Below are 18847 nucleotides of genomic sequence, written 5' to 3'. Positions count from 1 at the left end.
AAACTGATCCAAATATTGTGATTTGTGCATGATCTAGATAGCCTTTCCCAAAAAGGAACAATGCACAGGTTTTGTGCAACTCTGATAACTAATCACCCATGAACATGTGGATTTACCCATCCTCACATGGACATGTGTGGGTGTTCCCAAAATCCACAGCATGTTTCTGCACTCCAAATTCTTCCAAGCACAGTTAAAACTGGTGAGTAGCTTATTGAAAACAGTGATTCTTATGGTGCCTAAAGGTAGGGTAACAACATACAGGAGTGTTCAGGATTAGGATTCTGCATTATGATGTTCACCCTTGCAGTAAATTTAGTTTCTTTATGGATCATCAGAAACAGATACAAAAAGGAAGCACAGCCTCCTGCACAGGAGGAAAAGAGGCCTTTTCCTGCTCTGTTTGGAAGTTGTTGTGTCTTCTGGGGCATTATTTACTCAGCTATCACAGCATAAGCTAACTTCAGAAATATTCTAAATTTTGCTAACACATAGGTTTGCATTTTTGCTATCTCTTGGTTCAGTTTGGCACGGGACTGGTGGGCGGCTTTGTGAGTTACCTGTCAGCCCTGAAGTGTGTTTGCCTCATTAAGGACTCCTGAGTGTGAAAGTTTGTTTCCCTTCTGCTCTGGCTTCCTGAGTCTATGGTTTCCTCATCATGGTGACATTGCCAAGCGCGGTGCTAACGCGCTTCTTCTGCACAAGAGAATGTCATCACAGGGGATTACAACCTTAAACAAAAGTCACAGCAGCGAGGCACTCAATCTCAGGTGAATTGCTTAAACAGTGAGTGTTTGTATTAGCTCAAATGTTAATATAGGCTGCTCTTTGCCATTATGTATTTGTTATGGGTGACAACACCTGGAGAATGTATCTTTCAGGACTGGGTGAAGAATAAACATGTGTCTGACTCAGTTCCATGCTAATAAATGCACTGAGATGCCACAGAGTTTGTAATTAGTCTCCTCACAAGGTAGATCCTGATAGATGAAAGGGGTCTACAAAGAGGGACACAGCAAAAACTTCTGGAGGGATATTTGTATATGATGATAACTATTGCACTGAGTTGAGTAGACTTTGTTGGATCACTGATGAATAACAAATCATCTCTTTCATGGCTTTTTGGTGATAACAAGATAAAAGGGTGTATGTGTCATGATGAATGGAAACACAAAAAGGATGGCATTTCAGAGAGATTTGAAATCTTGGAAAGACACAATCCTAATAGGCTGAGATTAGCAATCTTTGACCACACTGCTTTATGTCCTATAAAGGTCAGGACATCATTTACCTATACTATGGCTAAAACTGAGCAGGTCTGGAAAGATGTTTCAAGGGTGTTATGTTGATAGCAAAGATTTGGAAATCTGAAGAAACAAAGGGCAGAAGGTCAGATAGATGCAGATTTCCTGTCAGATAGATGCAGATTTCAACACATGGAGAGGCTGCTGTGCTGGTGGCTTTGAAACAGACTGAAACCCAACATGTGTACTTCAATATTTGCTCAATATGAATGGGCTTTAAAAAAACCCCTTAAATGATTTTGCCTGTTTGAGGCTTGTATGGGAGAGAAATCCAGGAATTATTATAGGGTGTTAAAAACAAATCAGCCCTCCTGTAATAGGGCACAACTCCCCCGAAGCAAGTAGAGCTGCACCTGTTTCAATCAGAGCTTCATCTGGTCTGTTGAGGGTGAGTTTGAGGCCCACCAACACCTCTCAGATGGATCTACCATAAGCCAACAGCAAATGATAACAACCTTCAACCTCACCAGTGCACAATCCTCATTCCAGAAGTGCTCAGAGAGCCACATGGGAATACTGGGAAATAAACCTGTTTTGAGAGAGAATGGGCTTTCCATGAGTATCTGTGATTAGTTCTGAATGTTCAAGCTGCCAGTGAGCACAGTAATGCAGCCATCTTTTTCTATTGTATCTATGGAGATATGGGGGTGATACCAGAAGATTTTACAAATTAAGGAGAATGAATGTATGGTCACATATTAAGGCGATAATAGATTCAAAGAGCTGTTCCTGACTGTGTCTAGATGAAGCAATTCTGATGATGAACCTTAGTTAAAAACAGTTATCGAGATACAATCAGCTTTACACATTAAATATTCCAACCCCAAAAAGGAAACAAAACAGAATCAAAGCTTCTAATCAGTTTATGATCCAGAGATTTTGCCAACCAAACTTATTGGAAGAAGTAATGTAAACAGAAAGATGCAAGCAAAGTCAGTTAAGTGGAATTTAAGCTGTCAAGCTACACTGTAGAACTCCATTACCATATCTCCTCGCTTTTTTTTTAATAGTATTCTCTGAAAAGCACTAGATGTAATAAAGTCAATTTAAAATTTGTTCTACCAATCTTTTGCATCTGTAATTTTCCCATTAAATGTAAATGCCCATGAGGCATGCTATTTGCATTACATTGCATTTACAGTCTTTAAAACAAACTATAAATCCCCTCCTTGTTTCATGTGATTGATGCTGTGTGTATAAATACCACCATAAACCTCAAAGGGGGCTAACAGTGACAGTAAATTAAAGTTTTCAAGTCTGGCAGCATCTCAGCACTTCAGCCCTTGATCTTCAGCAGCGTTGTTAACCCCCACCTCATTGCCCTCCTGAACTCACCTTTTCCCTCCCCCTCTCTTTTTTTTCCCACCCCTTTTTCCCTATACTGTCCTTACTCTGATTTCCTTGGGAAACACCTTTCCATCCATGCAGGCTGAACAGAATCAGGAATATGCTGTTAATTAAAAAAGGGGCTGCAGCTGTTTGCCAGATAGGGCCAGGTCTGAACTTTGCTGTCTTGGAGTATCTGAGTTTGAGAATCCCAGGTCATCTTGGCTTTGTAAACAATAGTCAGCCACAGCTTCCCTGATTGTCCAGGACCATTCCAATAGTTAACTGGCTTTCAGACTGGCTTTTTTTTTTATTATTTCTCTGATTTTTGGGGCCTTTTTGGTGCTTTTTTCCCCCTTCCTTTTCTTATTTCTTCTTGCCTTTCTCTGATATGCTTTCAGGCCATATGCAGAGGAAGTTGAGAATTAAGAGAAATCTTCACCAAGATGGAGGAATGCATCATGTCACTATTCAGTTTTCTGCTTATATCTGTAACCCCACGATTCCTTATCAATTTTGCAATAAAAATGACCTTGATTTGATCCTATTGAATCTTGCCTTTGAAAGATATCAGCTTCTCTGATGGTATCTGCCACTGTAAAGTAGGAGACACAATTTACGCCAAAATTACCCAAAAGGCTTCATGTTGGGCCAAACCCAGCTTTATCATAGGTAAAATGTACTGCAGGCTAATGCTCACCTACCAGCTCCATGGGTGTCTAGCTCTCTTTTTTTCATATCAGACAAAGCACTCCATGTTATAGTGAGGGAAAAAAAAAGATTGTTTTTCTCTTAAAAAGAAAAAATATTTATGAGAGAATACTGATAGCACACAGAACACGTGCTGTCTATCCTGTCTATGGCTTTGTGAGGTGCTCTCTTCTGTAAGCCTCTCTATGCTATAACATTTAGAAGTCAGTGGTATCCAAAGACCTAACAGGCTTTATGAAATGGAGAGAATGACAACCAAAATGCTTTTCCTGCAGTGTTTCTGAAGGACACCAGGATTTGGTAATAATTAGGAATGTGAATGATCATTTGTATCACTAAAATGGCTGGGATACATATGGATAGGGAAATAGAAATTAACCGGAAGCTGTGTTGATGAATCTGAGACCTGAAACAAAATAAGAGATGCATTTGGACTGGATTCCCATTAAAACAAATTTAACAGCCACAGAGGGTGTATGTCATTAGTACATTTTTCCTGAGGAAAAGTGCGATATGCATGTCTTGGACATGGATAATGGTATTCAACAGTCTGCATCAAATTATGGCACAACAGTTGAAAGCTCTTAAACTTCCTATAAACTGGTTCCCCTTGGGTTTTATCTTGGAATTCAGCTATCCACAAGTCTGACAGCACCCAAAGGAAACCACAGTATTTAATATCTTTGGATATAAAAGAGGTTTGAAGGTGTCCAGGTCGCATAAATAAATCCCAGGTTTATTCATGCTGATGTTGGCTGATATTAACATTTCACTAAAGTTAACCAAGTTTTTGGATTTATAATAAGCCACCAAGCCAAGCCTGGCTGCCACAGCTTGGTTTTGAGAGCCACATCTTCTCAATATTGTCATGGGACTGTTTTCTTTGGGCTGATAATTATCAGTTTGGGGTTTCCCATATTTTTGCTGTGAAGGAATTCCCTTTAGCACTATCATGAAAACAAGGGACTCTGCCCAAGTCTGGGTATGTGTGTGACACCCTGGCAGAGGAGCTGGGCACAGAGAGGTGTGATAGTGTGAATAAATTTGTATATCCTCCTAAAAGTGGATGCTAATATGGGATTTTTTTTTTATTGATTCTACTTCTAAAAGTGTTAGAATACTGGTCAGATATTAAAAATTCTTTAAAATATCACTGTTTCCATTCTGAAGCATCCCCTTTTAACCCTTTATGAAGGTTCCCTTTGTCCCCTCTTCCTGTTTTGCCCTTCAATGTTCCTTCAAGTCACTTGGACAGCCTGTTCTTTCAAAGTTGTTACAGCAATTTGATTGCAGTCAGCTGTGTGATGCCTTCAGCAGTGGTCTGGGGACATGGTTCCTAATCTTATGAAGAAGTCACTGAATGGGTCTTTCAAGCATCCCTTGATTTCCTTATTAGAGGGAGTTCACTCAGAGGCAGGAGCTCAATGTGTGTCTTGCAGGTCATAGAAATAACTCAAGACATTCCTTCACCTAGAAATGAATCTCTGGAGAGCTCAGTTTACTGCAATCAGATTCAGATTTACAAAGCAAAATGAATAAAGCCCAATTTTGATACTACTAATATATAAACACTCACGCATCTATATATTTTAAATACACTTAAATTTCATTAGCAATGATTGTTTAGAGAAACATCATTACATTCCTGGGCTTGGGAGCCTTCTCCAGGGTTGTGAACAATCAAAGATTTATTTGAGCTTTCTGCACACTGGGAAATGAAGACACAGAATCTCATTATCATGTCTATTAAAAGGCAGAATCTGGGGTACATCTAAGAAAAGATGTATTACTTTTTAAACTGCACTGCAAACTGTGAAGTACTACAGGGACTTGAACTATTTAAAAATACTCTGGGCTTATGAGTAAGAAAAAATAGGGTCTCTTTCCCAAACAGTATAAAAATATCACACCATTAAATTCTGCTGTTATTACAGTCTTGGAAATATGATTGTATCTACTTTTGCTTGAAGCTGGTTGATCCCTGAGCTTGATGCTGGGGTCGAGGGACCATGGAGGGCTACCAGAGTGAGTTACTTAGGGGACAATGCAGTGGGGGGTATGAACAATGACCAGTTAAATTCTAGTTAACCCCAATTATAAACCTTCACCTTTGTTAATTAGATTAATTCATCAGCAGGCACTGTGCTTACAGTGTCTTGGAGGTGTGTGATCCAACATTTTCACCGTTTAGTAAAAGTTAAAATCTTTCATGTCACCAGTCTGTTGCACACAAATGGCCACCCAATATATTACTGCAAAGGTAAAACTGGGTTAAGTTTACCTATAAATTAGAAGGCAACATTTGTTCTAAGGATCCTTCTTAGAAGTGAAAAATTTGCCTTGCAAGCACTTTCTGTAGTTATTAAAGATCTCCAAGCTATGAATCTAAGACCTTAATTAAAAGCAACAGAGACATGGCCAAGGAAGGAAGGAAAAGGGCTGAACAGCAGTACAGGCAATTCTCTGAGATTTTCAACATCTCAGCCTTTCCTTGATCAAAATTCTGCATGCATTGATGCAGTGCCTTAACACACTGACCTCTGGAGAGCTGGGTGCAGCCAAGGCCCCTTTCAGGCCCCAGGTGATGGTGAATGGGTGGCCTTCCAGAGCTGAAAGGTTGGTTATATCTCCTGGTGCCCTGGTGGTCAAACTTCCATGTGGACTTCCCATCAGAGAGGCAAAGTTTATTTTACTGCAGGTGTGGAAAGCAAAGGGCAGCCTTGAACAGCACCTGTTTGGTCTGTGTTGGCTTGATAAATCTTTTTCACAAATGTGAGAATGACTGGCCATTTTTCACGCCGGCAAACGCCACACAATTAGTTTGCATAAACAGAGGGGAGTTTTGCTCTCAGTCCCACACGTGCAATAAATTCACACTGATCCTAGTAAATACAATGGGGGTAATTTCTAATTCATATTTGTGAGAGAGCTGCATTTTATCCATGGAATATTTCCAACAAAATTTTTCAACATCATTTGCAGCTCTTCATAAACCCAGTAACACCCCAATGAGGCAGAGATATATAGATATATATGTAGAATGCTGCATTTACAAAATATATATTTCCAACATGCAGTGTGTAAACTGAGGCAGGACAGCTCAGCTCCTGACAATGTCATTGTTTAACTTCCCATTTGAGTGAAAGATCTCTAGTGATAATATTCAAAGAAACACTCAAGAAAACTCTTTATCAAAATGAGAATATTTTTTAAGGTTGAGAAATATTTAAGAACTGGTTACAAAACAGCAAAAAATGGGACTTTGAATCAGAAAAGTGCTTTGCACTCTCCAGCAATGCCGAGACACTTCCCTGTGTCTGCATAGCTGGAGCTTCTCTTAACCCTGGTTATTTTCTAATTGTGTGTGTGAATGTTGGATGGAGCTTTGCATTTTGGGGGAAGATCTTTTCTTGGCTCACCACCTGGGTTAAAGAACACAGAAATCACTGAGATTTGCTCAAGAAGCCACATTTTATCTTTGAAAAAGAGTTTGAAATGCAAAATGTTTTGGTATATGTCTATGAAAATGTGTATTTGCTTAAGAGATTGCTGTGGCACATTTCTGGCAATTTATTTCTCTACATTTCAGCAGCTACTTGGTTTGGGATGCCTGGACTAAATTGAAATTAAAGGAAAGAATATCATCCTCACTTCACCTGAGAGGCAGGGAGCAGCCTGGAATAGATGCAGAAAGAATATCTTAAAATTGTTACTCAAGGTAAACAGGAAATGTGTTTAGTCTTAATTAAGGACTATGTGTTTGTAGCTGTTGCATTGCTCTGTATCAAATATCCAGAACACTGCCCCCTTTTCCATACCCTAAGTAGTGATATTGTTCTGCTACCCTCTCCCTGAAAACCAAAAGATCTTATGAGGCAAGCAAACAGAAATTCCAGATTATGGAAATTAATTAAAGCACACAATGCTGCCTTTCTCAACGTTCAGGCTCAGCTAATTAGGGATTAGATTATTCAAGAGCAGCAGATCAATTAGGATTGCTTTCTGTAAAAAAAAACCCAAAAAACAACAAACCCAAACCTCAGTGAAATATAGTTACCTGTTGAAAAGTGAAAGAAATTGTGCCCAAGCACAATGCAGGGATCAAGGCACAATGCTGCACGTTGACAAAATAAATTATGAAAACAATAATCATGTTTATCCAATCTCTTTGTGCAAAACTGTTATTTTGATTCTAGTGCCAGCTGTCTGAAACTTTAATTTAAGTGCTTGCTTGAGGCAAGACATTTGGGATACTAGTTTAGAATGTTTTATAGCCTAAGCAATATGTTTTACTAACATCAAATCCTATGATGATGATTTTAATGGTAACTATAATATGTTCAAGGGGGTTCCAGAGTGATCTTTGATTTTACCAGAATGCTTGCATGCTTAATGAACCCCGATATTTTTTGGCTTCATTAGCTGCCAGCTCCCCAGGAGACTTCTCTGCAGGAGGTGAGCACTTTGTGTTTTAGAGGGAGACATACCAAGTAACACACTGCACTTTACATTAGTGTCAAATGGATGTGTGCGCAATCTGGAGAAATGCTTAATGAGAGAATTCTGCCCACATTTCAGTAATACAAACAGACTGATAAAAATAAATACTTTGTAATACTCTAAACTATCCGTTTCAGTGGTTGGTGCCTGTTTACATGCTTAGGAAGAATACATTATCCCTTGGCTTGTGGTCTGAGACCCTTCTCTGATAATCAGGGCTTTTTCCTACTTGTTCCAGGGCAGCAAGATTGACTGCAAGGAAGAACCCCACTGAAATCCTGGATAACCAGAATTCAATAATTTGTGCTGGAAGTCTCTGGGACACATCACTGCTCTGGAAACTCTGGCTCTGGTATTGCCCCCACACATCCCAGAGCCTTTGTGCCTCAGTTTCCAACAGCACAACAGGGCTGAGGACACTTGCAGGGCCCTGGGACCCCTGTAATCCCTGGGCTCATTGCCAGCACCCAGTTTACCTTTCGCTTATCAAAATATTTGGTGCAAAAAAAGGTTTGGAATTAATGCCTGGAGAAGCTGTGGCTGCCCCAGCCCTGGAAATGTCCAAGTTAGACAAGTTTTGGAGCAACCTGGAATAGTGGGAGGTGTCCCTGCCCATGGCAGGGGGTGGGATGGGATGAACTTTAAGGTCCCTTCCAACCCAAACCATTCTGTGATTCCATGATTTATAATTCATCATATATTCAGGGTTTTCTGAATCCACTGAAGTAGATGATGGAAATATTCTCAGTGAGTTTGTCTGCTTTCAAATAAAAAGCAACATTTTGGGTAAAAACCATTGATGTATAATTTTTAACTAAAGGGATTACAATCTAAAGGGATTTCCAAATCGAAAGAATTCTTCAGGCTAAACATACTGGTTCTGTGCTTTCTTAATTTTTCTCTCTCTTTTTTTTCTTTTAATTTTGCTTGTTTTGAATGAAATATATCCTTTTCAATGAGTTTTTTTGGCACTTTAACACATAGCCTAACCCAGAAGTTGGTGGCTTATAGAAATAACAGCTTTGAAAGGGATTTTTTCAAGGAAGGAGAAATATTTAATTTGCTACATGTTAACACTGATTCATTCATGTTTTATCAGAGCAAAGCAACTCTTTACACTAATGTATATATTATATATAACTATACTACTATACTACATAGTATTTTTTTCCCTCAACTGATCATATAATTTCACTGATTCAAATATAAAGCTTTTTAATTGAAGATAATCAGTCCTATTTTTTTAATATAATGAATATCCAGTTTGAAAAACCACACTCTTAAATCATATAGTCTTAAATCATTTTAAATGCATGGCAATTCTGGGTAAGCCTTAATAAAAGGAAAGTTTGGGCCCAGATCTCCTGGGTCTAATGCATTACCTGCACGTGTAGCCTTCATGAAGCCATTAAGTTTTAAACTAATACAACATTCCACAACCTACAGCCTCTGGGCCATTTGCAACACTCTGGGATGATTTTTCTGGCCTGTGACTTTCCTCTTCCTGTGTTTTTCCTGATGGCTCCTCACAGATCAGCTCAGAGCTATGTGCATTGTTCGACAGAATTAGAAATCAGATCTCTGCTCCCAGCCAGCAGCCTTTTCTCTGTTTAACTGTTCCATTTTCTGACTGGATTTCTAGCAGTTTCTTTCTAGTATCACTTTTGAAACCAATTTTTCACTCTAAAAAATATTTGTCTTCCTCATCTTTTACATGCACAATATTTGGTGGGTTATTTACTTGTTGTATATTCTTTTACTAGTGGACATTCTCTAGAAGAAATATTAAAACACAGGCTTTACAATGCAAGTTATGTGGCTGCAACAGAATAGTCCTAATTTGGAGTTAATTCTTGTAATTTCTTTTTTTAAAATTGATTTACTTTCCCCTTTCTGATTTTGAGCAATGGACCTGAAACATGATCACGTAGTTGGATGATTTCATCTGGAGAAAGTTAGGAAAGTGGTTTTGTACTGTTTTATTTATTTATTTTTACTGCTGGTGACAAAAATATGGAACTGAATGAGAGGCTATTTCATTCAGTCAATTTATTTTCTCCGATGGAAACTGAATGGTTCTAAGTCATCCTGGACTCCACGAGGTTTGACATCCATTGGACAATGTGGGTAATTTTTATTCCATTAGTGTTTGTTTCCATTGCAAAGAATCTTCTTCCTGCTCAAATTTATGTCAGAGATAATGATCTATGTCTTGTCACTTTTCACTATTAAGGGGCTGAACCAGTTCTGGTATTAGTAAACATTTGGTGTTCTTGTGGTTGCAACAAAGAAAGAGTTTATTCTATTTCCATCTAAGATTAGCAGATGCTATGTGGTTTTGAATATTTGCTTTAAATGGATTGACATGGCTTTCACAGCTGTAACTCCCAACTCATGATCTGTGATAAGGAGAAAATCTGGGAGGTCACCAGAAATTCACCACAATCTAAATTTTTTCCGCATCTAAGGCAAGGATGCTACATACCAGGAAAAGACAATGGAGATGTGTTCACAGGGGATGTGGTTTAGTGTCAGAATAATGGTTCCACTCAGTGGTCTTAGAGATCTGGTCCAACCTAAATGATTCTATGATTCTCTATATTTTGGGACAGAGCAAAGAAATTTGATGTAGCACAGAAAAGCTGTAGCATAGAAAGACCTGACCAAATGAGACAGAAAGCTCTGGTTGGATGTGATGCACTGGAGCTTAGACCCAAATGTACCAGCTCAGACCAGAAACACCTCTGGCTCTTCTGTGCAAGGATGAAATTTTCCCTCCATCTAGAAAAAAATTAGCAAAGAAGTTCCATCATGATGGAAATCAGGGTATTGTGGAGAAAAGAACGTGGGAAGTTCCAGACTCAATGCTGCAAGTCAGCAGCATTGTTTGGACAGTCATATTTCACCTTAAAATTATGACTACCATTGAAAGTATCAAAAGCAGCAAAAACCATATTCATTAGTTTAAAAAAATCCACATGTGAATCTCTTGGTGAAGACAAAAGGAAATGCTGTAATTTTCAAGGTGCCTCCTAACGAAATTACATATTAGATCTGTGGGAGTAAATGGCACAGCAAGAACTAATTGAGATTCTGCAATATGCAACAAGAAGTTCCATTGCATTTTTATCCAGTATTCACCATGTGCTGAGCAGGACTTTGAACACTGAATGCTGGCTGGGGATGCTTTGCAGCACAGACATTATTAATAATGGTGAAATCCATGTATGATATTTCCTATTGCTTCTCAATTACTGGATTTAGAGAGCATCCAGCATACAGGAAAAGAAGAGCAACAACTTTACAGGATGTAAGGTGCAGATATACCTGGAAATCCAAACAATCCAATGCTGATATGAGCTACAAGACCACCCATGAGCACTTGAGTACATATCCATCAGTATGGTACAGGTTCCTCATTACACAGAAAGATTTTTTCTTTTTGTTCCACTCCTGTAGATTCAGTAACTTTGCTTTTACAGTTTGCCTCACTGAACAATGACAACAAATGTGTTGATTGTTGCAAAAAACCATATATCTTCATATGCATTTTATTCTTTTGCCTATGTATTTCTTCTGAAAATCCATAACAGATCATAAGGAACACTTTTTAAATAAAAACACATCTTAAAGGCACCCTGTGAGTGCAATTAGAAACATTTCCCATCATACAGCAAAGATAATGTATCCTAAATGCGCTTAATTTCATACATCTGTTATGCTCTGTCATGAAATTTTTTTCCCCTCCCAAGACAATTTTTGAAGATTTCTGCCAATTTAATTCAGTTTAAAGCTTTTAAAGTCAGCTCAGCAGGTCATGCCACTTTCTCCACATTTGTATTAGGCTTAGAGAAGTCAGAAATATGATGAACACTTTTCATCAGTACCTTATACTCATGACAAATAGCCATTGCATTTTGCCCCACTATTTGTTGAATGAATTTTACAATTTTTAATTTTTTGTCTCTTTAATGTATACACAACACATGTGCATGTGCACACATATGCATTATTATTTTATTAAGTATTTTCTTAGGCCACAAGTCCTTTGTACTGTTTTCAACACTGCAAAGTGTCTTCCTAATTCATTCCCCTTCTTTCAAAATAGTTCTGCTACTGGTTTTTGAATTATTATTGAACAATAACTGTACATTACTTTTTGGCATTGTCTTGTAACTATCTGGCTTGATATTATTATCCATTTTTTTAAGAGCTATCAATTCTGCTTGCTGAACAATTTTCAAGTTCTGGAGCAAGTTAGATGGCTTAGAGTTAGATGTGTCAGAAATCCATAATAACCTGGATATTACTATATTTTGTTCTGCTTCTATTACAGTGCTACTGTGAAATTTGAACTCATTCATTGTATCTGTATCTGAGCAGTTGCACTGTCACTGAATACCAGGAAAACACCCAAAATGTTTCTTTTTTTTACCTTTGTGTGGGAAGAGTGGAAGGGGCATGCATATATGATAAAAAATGCAGTATTTGTAAATATATGTATATATTACTATCACTCTGTCTTTAATCTGAGAGAAGTGTGAAGCTCCAAATTTCACTTGAAAGGGAAATCACCAGTCCTAAGGGGTGATATATTTAAAGAGACACTGCTCTCTGATAGACCAGCTCCTGGCTGCACTCAAACTTGAAGAGTCCTTGGGTATTCCAGGCCTGGGAGAAAATGTTTATTCCAAGGATGTGGTGATTCAGAATTCCCTGCTGCTGAGAATCCAGATTTCCTCAGAGTGGTCACCACTGCCTGCTGAGACCAGGGAACTGCAGGACTGCTCCACTGGAAGCTCTTTGCAGCCTTTGCTGATTGAAATTGCACAAATATGAGGAGTTTTCCTCTGCTGAGCCCCTGGTTTGGGATCACCACCCAGCTACAGTGAACCTTCCCCATCATCCTCACTCACACCACCAGAGCCAAACTGGTGTTTTTCACAACATGTTCTCCAAAATCACATTTCTCTCCTTACTATGTTCAGAGTCTAAGTTATCAGTGATTCCTGTGGCCCTACTGTAATAACACACTGCCTCAGCTTTGCTTGAGGGTTGCATTCCAAACAGCTTCCCAAAATAAGTGTCAAAGTTTCCTGCAAAGGCCAAGACTTGGCTTGTCCTCCACCAGAGCAGCTTTTTTGGAAGTAGGACCATCCTACACTCCTGAAAAAAGGCTCATCCTTGAGAGCAGGTTCACAGACCTCACCTATCAGCCTCTCAGCTGTGGTTTTGTTTACTTGACTCTCAAAATGAATTTTCAGTTGTAGTTCTGAGGTACTGTACCAGTGGAGAACTGAGTTAACACAGGGACTGATTTATGGAGTCACAATCAGCCTCTCAACATTTGCCTTCATCCCCAGGTGGGATGTGCAGTCCTTGTTTCCTCAGTGGCAGATTGAAAAGTTGTGGAGATATTTTGGTTATGCACTGAAATTTTAGACAAAATATTTTTACTTTGTGGAAGCAGAATTTACAATTTTGACTCTTCTGAGATGGCTCCAATAATTTCATTTTGTGACAATAAAATCCTGTGCTGCATTTTTCCAGTTTTTAAAACACCTCTCAGTTACCCCATCTCTAAGTCAAAAAAAGCTCAATCCAACAGTAAATAATCACAGAATTTGAGGCTACATTTCTCCAAAAGGACCAAGAAAAATGGCAGAAATAAATCTGCAGTGTCCCTGAGTTGTGTGACATGCCTCAGTGGGAACTTTATACAGCATCAGTGTTCCAGCTAAATTCAAATGGTTAAATATCCTGATTGGGACAAACCAGTTTTCAATGAGACATTGAGGTTTATATATAAAAATCCTCTGTGCCTCCCCCTCCCCATCAGCATAGCCTTTCACCCACATATTTTGATTTTATTGAGATAAGTAAGTGATTTTCCAAAAGGGAATTACAACACAGGTTTTGTTTCACTTTCACCCTTTGTGGTATAAAGAAGCTGAAACACATCAAGATCTGCAAGCAAAGCAGTGAATCTGCTTTCCCAAGGGAATTAATGGCCAGGGAAATAAAATCAAGGGGAGATTTTACATTCCCAAAAACAGGGCAAAAATGTCTCAGAAACAGTTAATTCCATTACAAGAGCCTGGCCTGGCAGTCTGGGGAGATGGTCCTGTGCCTCATGACTGCACACCAGCTCTAACACTGCTACAATTGATCAGGAAAGCAGATTTAAAATATCGGTCTAAGGCTTTTCTAATTATCTTAAAATAATCGTTTCGCCGCTTGAAACGAATACAGCCACAAAGCAAACCTTCCAGGCTGCTCACACACACTGGCACACACACACTGATGACCCTGGAGAGCAGGCCAGCCCTTGTGATGCAGCATCCTCTGCTCTCCAAGACTAAAGTGACGTGTCCTCTGCTCTCCACGTGTTCTGCCGACCGGGAGTGAAGCCACATCACTTCCAACACGATCCCGAAAATGCCACCTGTTCAGCACAGACACCACCCAGAGCCAGTCCCTTGCAGCTCTGCAATCAAAGATCAGTTTTCAATGAAATATTACTTACTTGAATCAATGTTGTCTTGATTCTTCGTGAAGGGTGCAGCAGGCATAAAATGTGATATTGATTTCTGAGATGTAGCCTGGTCCTCTCCTCATGGCCATTTCAAAAAATGCAAAGTATTTCTTTTCTTTCACACCACAGATCACGTCATCTTTACAAACTGGAGATCAAGGCCCTTTTATGTTGCCTCATATTTATCTCCTGCCCTTTTTTTCCTGTCCTCCTCTCTTCATCTTGCAGTTTTTCTTTCTCCTCCTTGAGTTTTTATTGCCTCTTCGGCTCTCCTCTTAGCTCCTGTTCTAATTTCTGCCTTTTTCCCTGCTCTCCTGAGTGCTTTTAGATTCTGATCTAATTTCTCATGTCTTCTCCCAGTGCTGCTCTCTCTCCTTTCTATCTTTCTGACCCTCACCTGTTCTCCTTTCTGCATCTCTGACTCCAACTCCGCCGCTCCCCTTACGAGGCTCCGGCTCTGGATTTTCCTCCTCGTCGTTCCCCACATCGCTCTTGGGCTGTTTTTAGCACTCATTTCAATATAGTTTTCCCTGCTGTATGCACAAATACAATGTCCCAGCCTCTCATAATAATACATCTCTTTTCTAGGTTGCCTCCCATTTCCACGATTAGCATGCATATCTTTTTAATGAAAGCTGCAGAAACGACCAGGAACAAGGCTCCCTAAATATGTAATCTGTTGCTGCCAGCCTCCCATAATAGACAAGGGCTACTTTTTTTTCCTTTCCAGAAGCCAGTATGAATTTAAGCCTGTCCCACTGCTTTGGTTTAATTAATTTTGGAGCTAGAGAGGGGTCCAGATCAGAAATCACAAACCTAAAACTATTTCTCAGTGGTCTAGGGCATGAAAGAGGGAAGAATTAATGTATTTTACAGTTATATTTTGGAGCAGCAATTTTAGATAGAAAAACTAGAATTTTCTGAATATAGTACTGGCTAGGTGATGAAAATTAAAAATTTTATCTGTGAAAAGTGACACAGAGGCTTGAGCAACAGTTAAAACAGGCTGTGGCACAAACAGCCTCCAATGCCAGCACTTCCCTGGTGCTCTGCAAGGTCTCAGAGGAAGGCTCATGAAATCCTTGATATCCAAACCATGTTACTAAGCAGCTTGCCTGTTTTGCCAAGATTTGAAAACAATTCTTGCTTCGTTTTTGAGAGCTGCAAAGATTGCAGTGCATAATGACTTGCCTACAAATATCCTGGCTGATGTGTTGATTGTCATCCCACACTCTTGGGGCTGATTGTATATATGGCAATGATTTGATACCATAATTGGATGAACCCAAAGGCTTAGACTTAGGTCTACACTACAAATAGTTGTGGTTGCAAGCCTGAAATTCTCTTTCAATTACTTCATGTGTTATTTACTTAAGGCATACTTTGAAAATAGTTACCAGTAAATTAATTCACTAAGGTCAATTTAAAAAAGGGCTTGAATGCCCTGTCAACATGGATTTCTTTCAGACTAAAAAATAAGTAAACATGAAAGTACAACATCTGATAGACTATTAAAAAAATATTTTAATACATTTGTTTACATACAGGCCCCCTAAAACTAATATTAACCAATCTTTCTTGCTTCCATGTTAAAGTTCAATGATTCTATTTCTTTCCCATAATATGACACCAGTTCCATCCATCATGGTCCAAGGAGTTCTGACATCTTCATTTTGTACTCTGATTCCTTCTTGGTTCTGAGAGCAGAAACCTCTATTTTCTGGAGAAAAATAACATTGTTACTTTAGAGACACTTCAGACATGGTTAAGACTGTGGACGTGGGTCTTCTGTGCAGAGATGAAGTCCTCTGGCAGGCAGAAATCCAGAGTATCCCACTGGAGAATCTGATACAAAGCCAATGAGAAATGCCATCTAGGGCCCAATTTCTCTCAGCTTGGCTTTGACCCAGGAACATGCCCTTCTTCTGAACAGGAAACCAAGTTTAGGAAACAGATTTAAAAGGACGACGAATTACTCAAGACTCTGGTAATTTACGTTTCACACCAGTTCTGTGGAAATCATTAGAGCCGCTCCTAATCTCAGTAGCAAAACTTCAAATCTCACACAGTTCTCCTGGAGTTATCTGTGTTTAGAGCAATGTGGCCTGACAATTTGGTTTAAGTTTTGTTTGACTAAGTCACAGAAGTATTTAGCCCAAATTAGTACGTCCTGCAAGATGAAATGTGAAACCACAGCGCAACACAGACACATTTCTCTTTCAAAGCCATGTTTGGAAGAACTTAAGAACCTTGAACACTTTAAAGCTATTAAGAGGACAGCTTCTGAGTTAGATTTGCCTTAGTATTGACATTGATCTCACAGGAATGCAACAGTCTTTGCCACAAATCCTGTGCTAAGGCTTTCCCTCTGTTGTTCCATGATGTCCATGTCCAGTACATTATTTCTTGTGATTGACTGGGTGACAACTCACCCAGCCCTGTGTCTCTAAACTGGAAGTTGTCTTCAGGAAGTTTTCTGCTGAAAGAAATGCCACTTTTCGAAGAGTCTTCATTGGAAAATATTTTATTTCGCTGTAAATGCCTCGAAGGAAGAATTCAAATTCAGTAGAATCTAATATAACATGTCATTTTATATTCCAGCATTCCAGCAGGCAGAGGTAACACAGTTCAGTGAAAGCACACGTTCCTTCCGACACGCTGTTTAGATGAAATGGTGTGTATGTACATTTTATGTATTTTTTCTTTTGTTTCATCTTTAAAAGATCTTTTTTTTTCAATTTAAAATCTTTAATTTTTCATAAATGTAACCACTTCTGCTTGGCAAATAGAAGGCTGAATGAAATTTACTGTGAGAGAATTCCTAGCTGTGTTAGGATCAATCAAATTGCTCAGGAAAATATAGTTGGAGCTTTTGTGGTTTGGGCTAATTGGTGACATTAGTTGTTATTATCAGCTTGATAATAATGTGTATCTTAGACATCTGGAATTATTTCTACACCTTGGTGGGTAACCTGGGAGATTGGAACCTGGTATGTACCTGCAGAGCTCTTGAATTTAAGATAATATTGAAAATTAGTCCAGAATTCAGATACAAGGATACCTGAATCAGATGGTTCCTGTGTGTTTAGTCAAAATAAATCCCGCATCTGTACTGACTCAAACTAAGAGAAATCTGGAGATAGGCCATACATAAATACTTTATAGAGTGTTGTGTACACTAATTAATAAACACAAATTTCTAAGAGCTTTCTGAACCTTGAATAAACATTGCTTAAACAAATGAACACAAATTATTAATAGAAACTGTAATCTCCCTCTCTAACTATTATTCTTACTGGGCCCTAACTACTTTGATACCAGAAGATTAGAAGAATAAAACCAAGTTAGCTTTGCCAAACAGGAAAATAAAATATTCCAAAGAACAAAAGAAATAATCTTAAATCTGAGGCCCTGTACAAATCAAATAGTAACAAATCTTGTCTTGCCCAAACCTTGTTGTTGAACTTTTAATGGTAAAATCTGTGCCTTCCACTAACTGTTAGACATTCTTGCATGGCTGCAGTGTTGTTTTATGTACGTGAGCCAACCTTGCAATAGAAGGTGACAAACAAAAAAGATGGAAAAATATATAAAATGGTAAAAAAAAAAAAAATTAAAAAAAGGTCTACTTGCCACCTCAGGCTTTAAAACTCTTCTTACACACTTCAGCACGAAGTCTATTAAAGCGGAATATAGTGGAAATACAATATACAGCAATGAATGTCTCCAAACCAGCAATTTAGCGCTAAAGCTGAGGGCAGTTCTTATGCACCGACTTTTAATACCGAGACGATTTGTGGTCTCACAAAGTTCCTGCCTTGGGCTAGAATTGTGCTGTGCTCTAATAGGTCTAGTTTGTTGACTGTCAGAATAATGGAGAAATTGGTAGCAGAGGGCCTGAGCGCTGTAAACAGCTGAGATAATTAGAAGGTCTGTCAGGAGGAGAGTCAGGCTAAAGCAGTTTACGTTCTGTCACAGGGAGGAAAGTATTCATTCAGAAGGCTGCTGGATAATGTGGGATGTGCTGCCTTGTGTCCTCACAAGCTTGTCTGGAGATGGAGGAAAAAGTGCTTCTAGTCGACTTAGCTGGCTTTCTCTACCCTCTTTCCTACTGCAGGCTTGCGAGAGTTTATATTTCTTATTAATAAAATAATACATCTTGCAAGCAAAACGCTGACTTGCTGTTTTTTAAGCCAAGCTGCTGGGTTAATAGGATGCTCAGAGTCAGGCAGGGCAGTAAGGGTTGAAGGAAAGCATTTGTGAAGAGCAGACGTGAAAAGAATCCTCTCCACACCCCCCCAAAAAACCAAAAAACAACCAGCTGAGTGTATGGTTATGTCACCACCTTGAAGAGGGTGCTCCTGTATAGACAGAGAAGTGTTCCATAAGTTGTTAACATGAGAATTCTGGTGCCTTAGCCAAGAAACTAGACAGTGGGAAGTTCAGCAATCTAGAAATTGCTGTGACTAAG

This window comes from Zonotrichia leucophrys, chromosome 10 (assembly GCF_028769735.1).
Source record: "Zonotrichia leucophrys gambelii isolate GWCS_2022_RI chromosome 10, RI_Zleu_2.0, whole genome shotgun sequence".
NCBI lineage: Eukaryota > Metazoa > Chordata > Aves > Passeriformes > Passerellidae > Zonotrichia > Zonotrichia leucophrys.
This window is presented reverse-complemented; position numbering follows the sequence as displayed.